Source organism: Pygocentrus nattereri, chromosome 2, assembly GCF_015220715.1.
Source record: "Pygocentrus nattereri isolate fPygNat1 chromosome 2, fPygNat1.pri, whole genome shotgun sequence".
Classification (NCBI taxonomy): domain Eukaryota; kingdom Metazoa; phylum Chordata; class Actinopteri; order Characiformes; family Serrasalmidae; genus Pygocentrus; species Pygocentrus nattereri.
In genome coordinates, this window is record NC_051212.1 from 13,618,518 (window position 1) to 13,629,212 (window position 10,695).

At 42.8% G+C, this 10,695-nt stretch overlaps 1 long non-coding RNA gene across 1 annotated transcript; it reads right to left on the reverse strand.

Moving 5' to 3' along the window:
* Positions 1–10,222: 10,222 nt before the first annotated feature.
* Positions 10,223–10,695, reverse strand: LOC119265219. The gene is made up of 2 exons (XR_005131490.1): positions 10,540–10,695; positions 10,223–10,268 (listed from the first exon to the last, which is right to left on the reverse strand). It is a non-coding gene; the product is annotated as an uncharacterized LOC119265219 (long non-coding RNA).

The window sequence follows — 10,695 nt, forward strand, 5'->3', positions numbered from 1 at the left end:
AAAGAATTGCGCTGAGGGCAGGTACGTGCAGTAAAACCAGGCAGGGAACACCCATAACAGAACACAGATGTAACCGGCCCTCGGAGAGGAGGCGGTGGCCTAACATGGTCGCGGTGACCCAGGGCTGCATGCAGCTCATGGGCGCGCAGCAATAAGTCTGTGACTGACAGAACAGACGTGCCGTAAAAAGCAACAGTATACTTCTCCAAAGCATGTTTACAAATAATCTCAACCTGTTCCTTTTCAGGTGGTGGATTTCTGAGTCTAGCAAATTCACACAGCATATGTGCTACAAAGGTCGGCAGGGGCTCGTCAGGAGCTTGGACGTGGTCTAAAATGTTTCTCCAAATTCTTTCTTGGTTATCAAATGGTAAGAAAGCTTTTTGAAAAAGTTCAGTGAACTGGGCCCAGTTGAAAAGATGAGGTTTGAGCACCTGAAACCAACGACTAGGCTCACCTCTAAGGAACCTTGGCAGTTCTGACAAGACTTGGGCATCGGACAACCCGACATCATGCTTGTAAGAATCCATAGCATGAAGCCAATCTTCAGGAGAAATGCTGCTTGAATTATTAAACACTGGAGGTTCAAGTTTAGATTGTTGCAATAGTGAAGTCAGAACCCTCGATGTGCTACTGAGAACAGATGAATCAGACAATAGACGACCACCAGAGCAGCTGTCTGTGTAGTAAGGGGTATTTGGCATAGCCCCAGGAAAGAACGTGCTATGTGAGTATGGCTCAAAACTGTGTAGCCAAATTCGAACGTTTCAAGCAGAAAGAGCTGGTGAAGAGCCGCGGACGGGAGCTGAGAGGAACGGACTTCAGCGTCAACGATCAGTTTCCTAAAGAGATCCTGGAGCGACGCAAAATCCTGTTCCCTCTCCGGAAAAAACATATTCAAGAAGGTTCACGAGCTATCATTGCGGTGGACAAACTCTATATAAACGGACAGCTCTATCGCGACCAGGAAACCACGCCATGGCTATACTGATCAGGTGACCTGTGTATACAAACGCCTTTTTTCTCCATCTTCTTTGTTTTGTTTTTTTTTCTTTTTTTACATGTCTATATATAACAATTAATGCCGGTTTAGACAGCATAGTGGACTTTATGTTAAGTAATTATTATTTTTATTTTTATTTATTTATTTATTTTTTTTTTTCTTTCTCTTTTTTTTTTTTTTTTTTTCTTTCTCTTCCCCTCATTCTTTTGCTATATTTGTCACTTTGGAGCACCCTTTCCTTTTCTTTTCTTTCTGCATCCAACATGTTTGCTACACAACACACACAATGCTATACAGGACACATAACATGCAATGTACACTCACACACACATCCACACACACACACACATCTTCAGTGAGCACGCAACACTTTCTCGATTAATTTCAATATGAGCACACTGAGGTTTGTTTCATGGAATGTGCGTGGAGTTGGTTCAAGGGAGAAGAAGGTGAAAATTATTAACCGATTAAACGACTTGCAGGCTGACATTGTGTTCCTACAGGAGACACATGTGTCCAGAACATCTGCACACACACTCTCCTCTTCACAGTTTCCTCATATGTACTCAGCCTGTTACAACTCTAAACAAAGAGGTGTAGCTATATTAATTAACAAAAGGATAAACTTCTCTATTAGAAACACGATGTCAGACCCCGAAGGCAGATTTATAATACTTAATCTATCTATTCAGAATATAGATTTATGTATTGCCAGTATATATGGACCAAATGTTGATGATCCCTCCTTCTTTCATACCTTCTTCACCTCACTTGCTGATCACTCTGATACCACAATTGTAATAGGAGGGGACTTCAACCTGGTACTTAATGCAGAGATTGACAGGCTTAGTACAGCAGTGAGTCAAAGAAACTGGCAGTCTGCAGACATTCTTAAACAATACATGAAGGATTTTGGTCTTTGCGATGCTTGGCGCTCACATCACCCCACTCTGAGAGATTATAGTTTTTTCTCACAAGTACATCACTCCCACTCCCGCTTGGATTACTTTTTAGTCAGTAGCTCCATGATGACGGAAATCACAGACACTCAGATACATCCGATCACTATTAGTGATCACGCACCTGTATCTGTGTCTCTGACACAGAAACGAGTTACACCACCAACTAGGAACTGGAGATTTAATACATCATTACTTAAAGAACAAGATTTCATTAATTATTTTAAACGAGAGTGGGCTATATACTTAGAACAAAATAATCTGCCGGAAATATCGCCATGTGTTCTATGGGAAGCAGGAAAGGCAGTAATGCGGGGTAAAATAATTTCTTACTGCGCACATAAGAAAAATAAAGAAAAAACACTTATATTAGAATTGGAACAGAAAATTAAATCTTTAGAAAATGCCTATGCTGCATCACCACAAGAAAATATAATTAACAGCCTGAGGAAACTTAAATTGGAATTAAATGAAATACTTGATAAGAAGACACAATTTATGTTGCAGAGGTTGCGTCTGGAAAACTTTGAACATGGAAATAAATCTGGAAAATTCCTGGCCAATCAGTTAAAACTGAATAAAGAAAAAACAGCTATTCACTCTATTAAAGACTCGGTCGGTAATATTACTCATGACCCACAACAAATAAATAACTCCTTTAAAGACTTTTATGAAGCCTTATACTCATCACAGATTAATCCATCTGATGCTGAAATTGAAGAATTTCTTAATGATATAAATCTACCTAAATTAAATGAGGATCAGATTACAACTCTTGATTCACCGTTTTCATCATCTGAATTCTATAAGGCAATACAGCACCTTCCAAATAATAAAGCCCCAGGCCCAGACGGGTTCCCAGCAGAATTCTATAAAGAATTTTGGCCTGTGTTAGAACCTACTTTTTTCAGAATGGTGACTCAAATCAAGAATAACCACACAATCTCCCCAAACATGAACTCTGCCAACATTAGCCTGCTTCTTAAACCAGGCAAAGACCCAACACTTCCATCTAGCTATCGCCCAATCTCTCTTATTAATGTAGACCTTAAAATTATTTGCAAAGTTCTCGCAAGAAGATTAGAAAAAATCACTCCATATATTATACATTCGGACCAAACAGGTTTTATCAAGGGCCGGCACTCAGCCGATAACACACGCCGACTAATAAATATAATAGATTACTGTTCCATTAACAAATTAGAAAAAATAGTAGTCTCTTTAGATGCAGAGAAAGCATTCGACAGGGTAAATTGGAAATTTTTGTTAGCAGTTCTACATAAATTTGGATTTGGCCCATCCTTTATAAACTGGATCGAAACATTATACAGCTCTCCAAATGCACGGGTTAGGACAAATGATCTTATTTCACAAAGCTTCAGTCTGCAGAGGGGAACTAGACAAGGTTGCCCACTCTCTCCCTCAATGTTTATCATCTTCATTGAGCCACTAGCAGCAAAAATCAGACAGAATGTAAACATCAAAGGAATCCAAACAGAAAATACAGACCATAAAATAAGCCTTTATGCTGATGATGTATTACTTTTCCTCGGGAACTCACAAACCGCTCTTCTAAAGACAATCACACTTATAGATAAGTTCTCATCTGTATCAGATTACTCCATTAATTGGAGTAAATCAACAGTTTTGCCTCTGAATTGTAAATTTCAGAACATCATACCTACATCACTACAGTCGGGCAACATTAGATATCTAGGTATAAATTTTTCTCCCAGGCTGTTAGATCTGGTACGACTGAACCATATTCCTTTACTAAAAACAATAGAGGACGATCTCACACGTTGGAACTCTCTACCTATATCTCTCATGGGGAGAGTTGCCACAATAAAAATGATGATTCTGCCTAAAGTAAATTATCTGTTCTTAATGATCCCTAATAAACCTTCTATTGCTTGGTTTAAGTCGCTAGACTCATATATTTCTAAATTTTTATGGAAAAGTAAAACATCTAGAATAAGCTTGAAGACTTTACAAAAGCTAAAATGCAGCGGTGGTCTAGAACTACCAAATTTTTATCACTATTTTTTAGCCAATAGACTACAGTATGTTTCAAGGTGGATGAAATCAAACCGCTCAGACAGCCCATGGCTGGATCTGGAACAAACACTCTGTGGGAAATTGAAAATATCTGACTTACCTTTCATTAGCTCCAGCATTAAACATTACAATTGCTTTAAAAGCCTTACAATAAGCACCACCCTGATAGCCTGGTGGGAATTCTTAAAGATGGCTAAGTCTTCACTAATCCCTTGTAAATTAACACCCATTTGGAACAATCCCGATATATGTCGGAAAAAGACAGTACTGAATTTTTCAGAATGGCAAGAAAAAGGAATAAATAATTTAGAACATGTTATTCATGATGGGACCTTTATTTCATTTGAAGATCTTATTTTAAAATATGAAATTAGCAGTAGCAAATTTCTGGAATATCACCAATTGAGGTCCATCATACAGGCAAGATTTAATCTAAGTAATCTAAATCTAGAAATCCCTGTGTGGATAACAGACTTTCTAAACCTCTATACCCCTAAACTGTTATCAAAAATATACAAATTATTATTAAAAATTAATGATTCAATATCCCTTCCAATTACAAAATGGGAGAGAGATCTTTCCATCATCCCGGATGAAAATTTCTGGACACAGATATGTCTAAATACTTTTAAAATGACTAAAAATCCAAATTTACAACTTATACAATACAAAACTCTCCATAGAATACATTATACAGGGCACAGAATGTTCCAAATGGGCCTCAGAGAAACAAATATATGCACTAACTGCACAGGTAATTATATTGAAAATTATATGCATGCTATATGGTCTTGCATGCCAGTTCAGAGATTTTGGCAGACAATATGTGAAGACTTATCCACATGGTTCCATTGTGATATCCAAGCCTCACCAAAACTGTGCATTTTAGGTGATATAAGTGAATTAAACATAGAAACGAATATATCACCTATAGTTCTTACTGCCTTATGCATCGCCAAGAAAACTATCCTCATGAAGTGGAAATCAAAAAATGATTTATGTATAACTCACTACAGAAACCTACTTCTAGACCACATTAGTCTGGAAAGAATGTCTGCTACCACTAAAAATCAATTGACTACATTTGAATCCCTCTGGTCCCCACTGATCAGCTCCATCACGTGATGGGGGTAACCGGCTGTAGTCTTGTCTTGTGGTGTACCCAGCAGGTGGCTGGGGGTGGGCTGGGGGATTTGGATGTCTGATGGCTCTTGGACTGGAGATGGGGGCTGACGCTCTGCGGTTTCTGTGTGCGGGCCCTGTTGTTGATGGTGGGGGGCCTGGATGTGTGCGCTCACGGTCTTGGGGTGGGGACCTGGGGACCCGTGGGGGTGGGTGCTGGCCCCGTCCGGGGGGCTGGCCTCCTCTGTGTGGGCCGGGGTGTGGGATCTGGGGCCTTGGCGCCTGGGGTCGCCCGTCCCCCGTTTGGGCTCCTCCCTGCGCTGGAGGGGTCTGTGCCCCCCTGGGCGCACCGCCGGGTGATGGGGGTCTGGGGCGCGCCGGGGTGTCTGTCTGGCATTCCAGGATTCTTGATGCCTCCCGGGAGGAGGGGTGGGGCACTCAAGTAGGGGGACAACCACATAGGGCTGGTTGGTTCTGGACCCAGGACCACTGTGTTTGCGTATATATGGGTGTGTGTGAAGTTTGTGCGGGTGAGTGTGTTTGTGTTGGTATGTATGTGTGTGTGTTTGTATTGTAATCGTGAGTATGTGTATTGTAACCGTGAGTATGTGTATGTGTGATAATTGTTGTCTCTTGTGTGCGTGTGGGTGTGTATGTTTTGTGCTGTGTCAGCTGTGTGGGCGGGCGCCGGCCTGGAGCGCGGTGGTGTCCTGGGGGCTTGGCCGCTTCGGGCCCTGGGCCGGCCTTCCCTGCGCCGCGGCCGGGTGTAGGAAACCGGGGTGCCTAGTGAGCTAGCGCCAGCTGGCTCTCTTCCTCCGAGGGGTAGTTCTCTGCCTCTCGGTCTTTCTTATCCTGACCCTTCCCCTCCTCCCACTCAGTCAAACATCACACTACACATGGGGGTTCTGGGGGAGGGGGGCCCATGCTACAGTGAGTAGGGCCACCTACCTGGCTCTGCTCGCTGTGATGCGTGATGTCCCACTCCTCCCCTTTTTTCCCCCCTTACAATGACACATTTCATGACACAGTACAGTACACACAGGGCTTTGGGGGGCAGGTGTCACTCAGTGGATGGTGGGTGGCGCTGCTGATGTGACCTCACTTATCTGCTCACTGCTACCTGCCCCTCAATTTTATTTACACATTAGACATTGAGGGCCTTGGGGGGCAGCGTGGCAGTGTGCTGTTATTCAGTACTACATTGCCTCTGTCCCTCCAATTTTAATTGCACTGTAGCTCACACACATTCTTTTCATTTCACACACATATTGAGTGTGTGGGGGGGGGGGTGGGCAGGTCCTCTCACACCGGTTTGGTGCACCCTGCCTGGTGGGGAGACCGGCCGGTCATTCGGGGCCGGGGTGGCTGCCTCCCTGGGTTACCGCTGACCCGTGCTGGTGTCCGCCCGCCGATACTGTGAGTCCATGTATGTTCCGTGTGTATGCATGAGTGGGTGACTGGTGTGTGCGAGTGTGGGTGTGGGTGTGTGTGGGTGCATGTGAACATGTGTGTGTGGACAGCTGGGCCTGGGTCTATGACTTGCTGAGCCTGGACATCTGTGGTACATGGTGGTGGGCAGGAGTTACCCCTCCCCACCGCTCCCCGCTGCTTGCCGACTCCGCCCCACACCCGGGGTATGGGTGCCCTGTGGGTCCCTGGGTGCATGACTGGACATCGTGGCGTGGTCCCTGCCCTGCTCCCTTGGCGGTTGTGTCCTGAGGGTGGTTTGGGCCTTTCTGGCATGGGGGGGGGGGGTCCTGCCGGGGGTCGGCCGGTCTCGGGCGCCTGGGCCCTCGGGGGCCGCATGCTCGGCTCATGCTGGGGATGTTGGCCTGCCGGGGGGGGTGGGCTGCTCATTGCCTCTGGCTCTCCGGTCACTTGCCCTTTGTCTGTGGGCGCTCTGTCTGGGGCCTCCATTCTTCGTCCTCTGGGGCGTGCACGCGGTGGCCGTCGGAGCGTGTGGCCTCAGGTCTCCTGAGTTCCTAATGGGCTGTGGATGGTCCGGGTCCCCCGGGTCCTTCCCTATCTGTCTCTGGACCACGGGGGCATGGTTGCGGCTTCTTGCCCTCATTGCTGAGCACATTCCATGACACATGACACGTGAACGCATATACACACATATACACATTGTTACAAACAGTAGAATTGTGTGTGGTGGGTGGGTGTATATGTATAGAGGCATATGTATAGATATGTAAACATGTGTGTGTATGTATGTAGCAGCAAATAGTAGAATTATGTCTGGGTGTATATATGTATATGTATATGTGAATATGTATATGTATGTATATCTGTATAATTGTTTTTTTCCCCTCCCCTTTTTTTTTTTTTTTTTTTTTTTTTTTTTTTTAACTTACTTATTTATCTATTTATTTTTATTTAGTTGTCTGTTTATTTACTTATTTTATTTGTTTTTTCTCTCTTTTTTATTATTATTATTATTTTTTTTTTCTATTTATTTATTTACTTACTTAATTATCATTATTATGATTTATTATTATTATTATTATTATTTTTTTTTTTTTTTTCTCTCTCCTCCCTTCTTCTCTTTCTTTCCTGTCCTCTTTTTTATTGCCTGTCAGGCCTGGCCAAACAAATAAAATAAAAACTTTAACAAGAATAGGCTTTAGTAACCTATAGAGCTTTTTCTTGTGAAAACAAATATGTTTGGTACATCAGTACATTCGGATTACCATTCCGATTGCAAAAATGGCCAGATATGACAGGTTAAAAAAAAAAAAAAAAAAAAAAAAAAAAAAAAAAAAAAACTGTGACCTGTAGCACCAGAAACAGGACAGGTCTGTGGTATTGAACACTGAGCAGTTCTTTGACCTTCAGGTGCTCTGCAAGCGTAAGGTTGGCCATTGTTGGATGGACATGGGCCAGCGTGGTTATTCGGATGGGGTGTGGAGGCACTTAGCGGGTTAGACCATGTAATTGAATGACTAGGAGCATTGGGCTTAGGATCGTGTTTCCACTGCTTAAGAATTTCTGTCTGCATGTGTAAGGAACTACTCAAACAGTCTCTTAGAACCCCCATTTCCTGTCTCAACAGGTCCATTTGTTCCTGCATATCTCTAGCATGTGGTTCTGGACTAAAGTCACGCGGTTCACAGTCATCATCACTGTCAGCCATTTTGTCAGGAAAATGTGCCATACCCGAATTGTTATTCTAATGGCACCAAAGCACTATCTTATCAGGCTCAAGATAAAAAAAGATAAAACAAACAAACTAAACAACAACACCAGAATACATACACGTATACCTATATATATCTGTCTAGGTGTAAAGTCTAGTTTTTTTTTTTTCCTTACCTTACAGTAAACCTAAAAGTGCTGACAATACCCTCTGTTTAAACCACTAACATGAAATGAATAAAGGCCATTACACAAAGAAATGTTTTACACTCAGGTCCATCTCTTTAGAGCTAAAGTGAATGGTGTTTACCACCTGAGCGATGAACTGCACTCCTGCGTGGGAGCTCTGTGAACACACCCACTGTCCAATGAACAGACTCTCGCCAGCCCTGCCGCTGACGTCACGCAGCAGCAGCATGGAACCTGCAAACAGTCCGCCGATAAGTACACACAGCGAGCTGGAAGTCCAGTCCACGAGCGAGAAAAACACTTGCCGTCCAACCGAGAAAAACAGGCGGCAGTGAAGAGAAAAAAAAGAAAAGAAAAAAAAGTCCGACCAAACGCGTCAGTCCTCTGCACTCGGTGGCTACAGAACCTGGCAGGCAGCCAGTTCAGTGTGTCCAACAGGTCCCGCGGGCAAAAGTTTCGCGCCCGACCCACACAAAGTCCCAAAAAGTCCACTTCTTGTCCAAACGCCACCAAAAACAAAAATGAACAGGGTGCAGAAAAATTTGTCCGACGTTAATGTATGTCTAACCCCACTACATAACCTCGGCAGGGCAGCATTAGCGTTAGCCTAGCCAGCTAACGGTTTCCGGGGGGGGGGGGGGGGGGGGGGGGGGGGGGGGGGGGGGGGCGAGTGGTAGAAGAGATAGCAAGGATTCCTGGCTTCTTTGGAGGCACACAGACAGGAATACACTCCGTGCGGGGTAGAAGACGTATTTAATGATAGGTCACCCACTTATCTCACCATCACTGTCCAGATAACTCAGACGACAGATACAGCAGACCGGCGGCTGGGCTACAGCAGCTCACCATCTTGCACGGAGGGGCTACAACTCCCTCGCGCATGCGCAGTAGTACAATACCTATAGGCAATCGTTACAAGCTGATAAAATGGACAATGAGCGTAGAAACAAGGACATGATGTTATCTGATCACATAAAATGCTACTGTAATGATCTAAATGCTAGATTAAACGAAAGTCTTGACACTCTCGCTCCAGTCATATTGAAGAAAAACAAACATACTCAAACATTTGTACATACATGTGGAAATACGAAAAATGTCCAGTTTTACTTCTCTAGTGTAATTAATAGACAAAAATAATACTAAAATAACCATAGACCGACTCACCCCAACGTCTCTGTTAGAGTGGTGGATGGTGCTTTATTTTCTAAAATCTACAAAGAGTTTTCAATTCATTTTCAAAATAAAATAAACCTCATAAGTCTAACTGAAACAAGCTCCTATAACTTTCCTAATGAGATGCCTTAATCAGATATGACTTGAATGACAAGAATAATCTTTCTCTGTTATAAATTATCAGGACATACTGACATACGTAAGTAAACAAATTAAGTTTGTCCACATGTGATCTTGACTGTTCTTACTTCTCTCCTTAATAAGGTTTTTGATTATGTTAAAAGTGATGTTTTAACTATACATTTATCTGACTAAAAAAAAGACTGACTAAAAAAGATCAGCATAGATCCTTCCATACCGAGTCATTTTAGAAAATGTTGTTTTAAACAGTTAAGTCAGTATATAATATCAAACAAGTTATATGAGAGGTTTCAGTCAGGTTTTTGTTCTAACCATTGTACTGAGACAGCATTGGCTTGTGTTGTGAATGACCTAAGGCTCAGTGCTGATGCACAAAATCCTTCTGTTTTGGTCTTATTGGATCTTAGTGCTGCTTTTGATACTATATATAGTAGTGTGACGTTGTCTTCTGTTCTTTACTGAGACACATTTTTACTGTAAAACTGTAACAAAAGGAGAATCCAGGATGTACATAAATGGTTTGTCATAAAATAAATTCACTTCCATAAACATACTGTCACAAGTCGTTACACGAATAAACTAATAAACGAACATTCACGTGCCCTTTAGCCAAAACTAGCATAGACAGACCTGAAGCCTAGTAGCATTAGCCTATTCTCACCTACGCTAGGAAACTGGTCTATAAACAGAATCATAAAAGAAACTACAATCAACACAAAATGCTACATAACATTGTGTGGTTCTTACACTTACAGATTATGAATTGCCAAGGCTCACAGATGATACGAGGATTGGTTTTGTGTTCGAAAGCTTGACCATGACACGGCTGCTTCCCTAACCTACTTGCTGCTTATAGCCACTCGCCATTAGATGGCACTAAGAGTCAAAAGCGGAAAAACAACAAATGTA